This window comes from Rattus norvegicus, chromosome 1 (genome assembly GCF_036323735.1).
Source record: "Rattus norvegicus strain BN/NHsdMcwi chromosome 1, GRCr8, whole genome shotgun sequence".
Lineage (NCBI taxonomy): Eukaryota > Metazoa > Chordata > Mammalia > Rodentia > Muridae > Rattus > Rattus norvegicus.
In genome coordinates, this window is record NC_086019.1 from 39,975,039 (window position 1) to 39,982,986 (window position 7,948).

Consider the following 7,948-nt stretch of genomic DNA (forward strand, 5'->3'; position numbering starts at 1 on the left):
ATTAAATCATCTCCAGTCATCAGACTTTAATTTCCATTATAAAGTAAGAAAGTATACAAGCAATCGTCTAGAAATATAATCATAGGGTATAATAAATGGGCAAAGTGTATGTGGGTGTTGTGTATTAAATTATCCATTATTTGAGCATAACAGACTTTGGGAAATTGTTTGCAGAATGAATACTACTGTTGAAGAGATTTCTCTCAAATGTATTCTATTTTACAAGAAAATAATTAAACTAATGGCCAGTGAGAAGGAAAGACAGATCCAGCCATTATGCTTGACATTTGGTTAGATCTCAACCATGGCAGGTCTGATTACAAAAGTCATGCTTTTTAGACATATTCTTCCTGTTGTTACTGTGTTGGTCAGCTATTCTTTTTTGTTTGATGCATGTATGTGCATATATGTAAGTGTATATAACTATAAATGACAAGGTAAAAAAAAGGGGGCATAAGCTATGTTTCACTATATCAGCCACTACAGATTTTGAGACCGAATCACCTACTGAAATGGAAGCTCAATGATTGTCCTTGTATGAATAGCAAATGAGCCCCAGGAATCTATCTATTTCCACTCTCCCTCAGTATCATGCCCAGATTTAACTGTGCAAGCTAGGTATTTGAACTCAGGCTTTCATGCCTGTTTAGTAAGCTCCTTACCCACTTAGTTATTTTCCAGTTCTTTTGTTTTTATTGTTAAAATAAACTGTTTTTTTTTCTTGAAAGTTCATCTAAGCCTGCTTGTTGTACTGTTACTCCTCAGAAGTAACATAATGCCCTCATGAGCTGATATCAATTGACTGAGAAGCCAACTGATTGATGTCTTTTTAAGGATGGGATGCAGAAACATAAACAGCTGAGTTGTTGAGCATTCCTTTCCGTCCCTGCATCTCACCATTATAGCCACAGCACTGAGCAGCCCCATAAAGGGCATGGTCAAATAATGAACAGAAGTCAGTACTTTCTCTTTTTTCCTTTTCTAAAAAATTGAATAGTTTATGTATTTACATTTCAAATGTTATCCCTTTTCTGGTTACCCCTTTACCATCCCTCCCTCCCCCGCTTCTGTGAGGATGCTCTCCTTCCCAACCACCCACTCCCACCTCAACACCCAGTCATTCCCCTACACTGGGGAAAAGAGCCTTCACAGGACCAAGAGCTTCTCAGTTGTTGCCATACCATTAGTATCCCATCCCAGGGACAAGGGGAATTTACATAGGATTTGGCCTGGAGACTTGTATTGTTTCACAATGACAGGAAGAACACTCATTAGAAGATTTTGCTGTCAAGGAGGACAGTCCTCACTTCCCCCCAGGCATTATCTGCCACCTGAATGACTTTGCAAGTCATATATAGTCAGCATACATACATAAAGCTTTTGAAAACACAAGGAGATACTTCATGTGAAAATTTGCCTTGTCTCAGCTTCAATCAACTTAGGAAAATGTAAGTTTAAGCTGTAAACTTAGAGAAACACAATTTACAAAAGTTCACTCATTTACTCATCCTTTCACTTTCTATACAAATATCATCTGAAACTCTGGCATTTCATAGAAATCAAAGATCAAAGTTTTACATGGGTTAAGTGTATATTCCACATCAATTGTCCGATTCCGTTCTATAGTGTCTATCTATATATCTCTATCGCTAATTTATCTATCTATCTATCTATCTATCTATCTATCTATCTATCTATCTATCTGTCCATCTATATATGTATGACAGTGTTTAATTTAGCCTGCGGATAAACCCTGCTAATTAAGATCTAAGCCTAATTTTTGGGTGAAAGCGATCACTGAGTGGCGGCGGCTGCTGATTGTGTATTAAGCGTTGGTGTGGGGTTGACGTTTGCTCTACTGGAACAGATTAGCTCATTCCTCCCCTTCCATTAACTGTGGTGCAGAAGCTTGGGGCGGCAGCTGCGTCAGAAAGGGCGGTGGCAGCGGAGGCAGCTGCAGTCACATGTCCAGCATGAATCCCGAATATGATTATTTATTCAAGTTACTTCTGATTGGCGATTCTGGGGTTGGAAAGTCTTGCCTTCTCCTTAGGTTTGCAGATGTCACGTATATGGAAAGCTACATCAGCATAATTGGTGTGGATTTCAAGATACGGACTAAAGAGTTAGAAGGGAAAATAATCAAACTTCAGATATGGGACACAGCAGACCAGGAAAGATTTCGAACAATCACCTCCAGTTATTACAGAGGAAGCCATGTTATCATAGTTGTGTATGATGTGACCGACCAGGAGTCCTTCAGTAACGTTAAACAGTGGCTGCAGGAGCTAGATCACTATGCCAGTGAAAATGTCAACAAGTTGTTGGTAGGGAACACATGTGACCTGAGAACAAAGTAGTAGACTACGCAACGGCAAAGGAATTTGCAGATTCCCTTGGAATTCCATTTTTGGAAACCAGTGTTAAGAACACAACGACTGTAGAACAGTCTTTCATGACATTGGCCACGGAGATTAAAAAGGGAATGGGTCCTGGAGCAACAGCTGGTGGTGCGGAAGAAGTCCAATGTTAAAATCCAGAGCACTCTAGTCAAGAGGTCAGGTGGAGGTTGCTGCTAAAATCTGCCACCATCCTTTTCTCACAGCAATGAATTCTCAATCTGAACCCGAGTGAAAAAAACAATCTGCCTGAATTGTACTGTATGTAGCTGCGCTACAACAGATTCTTACCGTTTTCACAAGGTCAGAGATTGTAAATGGTCAATACTGACTTTTATTTTTATTCCCTTGACTCAAGACAGCTAACTTCATTTTCAGAACTGTTTTAAAACTTTGTGTGCTGGTTTATAAAATAATGTGTGTAATCCTTGCTCCTTTCCTGATACCAGATCCTTTCACGTGGTTTGTTAGAATATATTTTGTTTTGATGTTTATATTGGCATGTTTAGATGTTGGGTTTAGTTGGGGATTTAGCTCAGTGGTAGAGTGCTTGCCTAGCAAGCGCAAGGCCCTGGGTTCGTTCCCCACCTCCGAAAAAAAAAATAGATGTTGGGTTTAGTCTTCTGAAGATGAAGTTCAGCCATTTTGTATCAAACAGCACAACCAGTGTCTGTCAGTTTCCATGCATAAAGTTTAGTGAGACATTATATGTAAGATCTGATTTGCTAGTTCTTCTTGGTAGAGATATAAATGAAAGATTACACTATCGGATTAATAGTTTCTTCTTACTCTGCATATAATTTGTGGCTGCAGAATATTGTAATTTGTTGCGCACTATTTAACAAAACTGAAGACATGTTTAATAAATATTGTACTTATTGGAAGTAATATCAAATTATATGGTGATAAATATTGTTTTAATTCCTATGGTTAAAGGGAAATAGAGCTTTGCAGTCTACTCAACAGCTATTTGTGTGTGCAGCAAGAGCACTATAGACCTATCTTAATAGCACAGCATCCACGGTTTGCTTTCTAGTAATAGGTCTAATGAGTGACCTAGAAGCTTTCTGCTGTATAGAGACTTCACCAACCTCATTAGGTCAAGGAACTCAAACTTATGAAGTGTGTGCTTCCTAGTTCCTCATCTCCAGCCCGAAGTGGCCTCACCAGCAATACTTTTGTCATGCATCTGTGGTTAAGATGGAGAACAGCACATGCTTCCTCATAGGCAGTGATCTGGTAATGTGTGCTGCTGTTTCTTCATGCTGAGTCTGAGGGCACACAATCCTTTCTATTTCTTTTTTATTTATGTTTCTGTTGTGTGTGGTTTTTATTTTATTTTATTTATTATTATTACTATTATTTTTTTGGCAGGGTTTCTCTGTTTATCCCTAGCTGTCCTGGAACTTTCTCTGTCGACTACGCTGGCCTTGAACTCAGGGATCCACCTGTCTCTGTATTCGAGTGCTGAGATGAAAGGTGTCTGCCACCACACCTGGCTTTTTTTCCACTTTTTTTGAGACAGTGTTTCACTGTGTAGCCCTGGCTAGCTTGGAACATGTACAACAGGCTGCCCACACCCCCTGGATTCACCTGCCTTTTCCTCAAAAGTGCTGGGATTAAAGACATGTCCCAGACTGCCCCCATTATTTTGAGACAGTGTCTCACATAGCTCAAGAGGCCTCAAATTCACTTGTACTGGAGGGTGGCCTTGAACTCCTGATCCTCCTGCCTCCACTTCCAGGTGTCACCTTTATTCTTCTCAACTGTATAACTCAGATTGGAGGAGAGGTTAAGCATTAGATTAGAAAGCAGGAAATGTTGATTGCCCTAACTGTATAAATTCTATTTCCCAAATTAACTGAAAACATGAACACTAGATGGGAATGATGGGAGAAATAATATATTTATTTCATGAAATTTTGCATGTGTGAAAGTTCTGTTTACTAGGACCTTCGAGATCCTAGACTGCTTTTGTCTTACTGTGGGAAACAGAGTCCTTTGTAGACACTAGCATTTTAAGGTGACAAGGTCAGTGGCAGTTTCCTTTGGTTTAAGCAGCAGTCAAACATTCTTCAATTGGTGGCTTAGGTTGTAGCTGTTGAGTACACATTTTATTATGGGGTCTTTAATGACAAAATATTAATCTAAAAATAAGCCAAATATTGCAGGTTTATTTTTCACTAAACAACCAATTGAAATACATGTTACAAGGGTAAGTGGTAAGACTATTGTAAAATGAAAAATGGATAGACTAAATATTCAATTGAATTTTCCATCTATGAGAATTTCACAATAAAATCTTAGTTTACTTCGTATTATAAAAAAAAGATCTAGTCTATCATTGTCTGGATAGCTCTCAGGTTTCAGCACAAAATAGAAGACTTCATTTAATAACAGGGTTTTCCCTTCCCTCACCTTAATTCTCACATACCTCTACCTGCAGAATGTCACATAGTTTTATATTACAGTTTAATTTTTTCTCAATCAGAAATTGTTCAGCTAATACCTGGAGTTCCTGGAATGCTTCTCCATGTTAATGAGGAATCTTGAATTTTTCAGCCTTCAGCCAATAACCATTGCCCATCCTTGATATTCTTACCCTAACCCCCATACCCAATACTATAAATTCCTTGAAAGTAAATCCCAAGTAAATTTGATCTGTTCACTCACAGTTGTGTCTAGTGTCATTACTACAGGATGCAATTCATCATCTCTGCTATATTTGTTCTCCTGGACTGATACTGGCCTAAGATCCCTGGGGGCAAGGAGGGTCACAATAAACTGGGTTATATTTTATTGTCTGAACCTAAAGAAAGAGATGCCCAAAAACATACAAGAAGCCTACAGAATTCCAAATAGATTGGACCAGAAGAGAAATTCCTGTCATCACATAATAGTTAAAACACCAAATGCACAAAACAAAGAGAGAATATTAAAAGAGGTAAGGAAAAAAGGTGAAGTGACATATAAAGAGAGACCTATAAGAATTACACCAGAATTCTAACCAGAGACTATGAAAGCCAGCAGATCCTGGACAGATGTAATACAGACCCTAAGAGAACAAATATGCTTGCCCAGGTTATTGTATTCAGCAAAACTTTCATCTAACATAGATGGAGAAACCAAGATATTCTCTGACAAAACCAAATTTATGCAATATCTTTCTACAAATCCAGCCCTACAAAGGATAATAGATGGAAACTCCAATAAAAGGAGAAAAAGTATACCGTACAGTAAGCAAGAATATAATTTCCTTGCAAAGAAACCAAAAGAGAGACAAACAAACATAATTTCACCTCTAACAATAAATATAATGGGAAGTGACAATATCTATTCCTTAATATCTCTCAACATCAACAGTCACAATTCCCAAGTAAAAAGACATAGACTAAAAGATTGGATATGTAAAGAAGACTCAGCATTTTGCTGCAGTCAGGAAACATACCTCAGAGACAAAGACAGACACTACCTTAGAGTGTCTAACAAGCAAATGGTCTGAAGAAACAAGCTGGAATTGCCATTCTAATATCAAATAAAATTGACATTCAACCAAGAGTCATTAAAATAGAGAAGGACGGATACTTCATATTCATTAAAGGAAAAACCAGCCTAGATGAACTCTCATTCCTAAATATCTATGCTCTAAATGCAGGGGCACCTACATTCATAAAAGAAACTTTACTAAAGCTCAAAGCACACATTGCACCTCACATAATAATAGTAGGAGATTTCAACACCCCACTCTCATCAATGGGCAGATGATGGAAGCAGAAATTAAACAGAGACATAGAGAAACGAACAGAAGTTAAGAACCAAATGGATTTAACAGAAATTTATAGAAAATTGCATCCTAAAACAAAAGGATATACCTTCTTCTCAGCACCTCATGGAACCTTCTCCAAAGTGACACACAACAGGCCTCAATAGATACAGGAAGATAGAAATAATCCCATGCATCCTATCAGATCACCATGCAATAAGACTGGTCTTCAATAACAACAATAATGACAGAAAGCCCACATATACATGGAAGTTGAACAATGCTCTACTCAGTGACAACTTAGTTGAGGAAGAAATAAAGAAAGAAATAAAAGACTTCTTCGAATTTAATAAAAATGAAGATTCAACATTCCCAAACTTATGGGATACAATGAAACCAGTACTAAGAAGAAAACTCATAATTCAGAGTGCCTGCAAAAAGAAACAGGAGAGAGCATATGTCAGCAGCTTGACAGCACACTTAAAAGCTCTAGAACAAAAATAAATAAATAAACCCAAGAAGAGTAGAAGGCAGGAAATAATCAAACTCAGGATTGAAATCAACCAAGTAGAAACGAAAAGGACTATACAAAGAATCAATAACACTAGGAGCTGGTTCTTTGAGAAAATCAACAAGACAGATAACCACTTAGCCAGACTAACCAGAGGTCACAGAGAGCTCATCCAAATTATCAAAATCAGAAATAAAAAGGGAGATATATCGTCAGATCTGAAGAAATTAAGAAAAATCATATCTTATTACAAAAACCTATATCCAACAAAACTGGAAGTTTTGAAGGAAATGAATGATTTTGTATACAGATACCAGGTACCAAAGTTAATTCAGGAAAAAATAAACCATCTAAAAACCCCATACCTCCTAAAGAAATAGAAGAAGTTATTAAACGTCTCCCAATCAAAAAGAGCCCAGGTCCAGATGGGTTCAGTGCAGAATTCTATCAGACTTTCATAGAAGACCTCATACCAATACTATCCAAACTATTCCACAAAATAGAAACCGACAGAGCACTACCAAAAGGAGCACTTCCTTCTATGAAGTCACAAATACTCTTATATTCAAACCACACAAAGACCCAACAAAGAAAGAGAACTTCAGACCAATTTCCCTTATGAATATTGATGCAAAAATACTCAATAAAATTCTTGCAAACCGAATCCATGAACACAACAAAATGATCATCCATCATGATCAAGTAGGCTTCATCCCAGGGATGCAGGGATGATTTAATATACAGAAATCCATCAATATAATCCACTATATAAACAAACTCAAAGATAAGAACCACATGATCATTTCCTTAGATGCTGAGAAAGCATCGGTCAAAATTCAACAACCCTTCATGATAAAAATCTTGGAAAGATCAGGAATTCAAGACCCATATCTAAACATAGTAAAGCCATATACAACAAACCAGTAGCTGAAATCAAACTAAATGGAGAGAAACTCGAAGTATTTCCACTAAAATCAGGGACTAGACAAGGTTGCCCACTCCCACTCCCTCCCTACTTTTTCAGTGTAGTGCTCGAAAGCCTAGCCAGAGCAATCAGACAGTGAAAGGAGGTCAAAGGTATACAAATTGGAAGGGAAGAAATCAAATTATCACTATTTGCAGATGATATGGTAGTATACTTAATAGACCCCAAAAGTTCCACCAGAGCACTACTTAACCTGATAAACGACTTCGGTAAAGTGTTGGTGTATAAAATTAACTCAAACAAAGCAATAGCCTTCCTCTACTGAATGGATAAACAGGCTGAGAAAGAAA

The 7,948-nt window shown here is 37.6% G+C and overlaps 1 pseudogene; it reads left to right on the plus strand.

Moving 5' to 3' along the window:
- The first annotated feature begins 1,926 nt into the window (after positions 1-1,926).
- On the plus strand, positions 1,927-2,579 carry Rab1a-ps3 (RAB1A, member RAS oncogene family, pseudogene 3; annotated as a pseudogene).
- Positions 2,580-7,948: the final 5,369 nt, after the last annotated feature.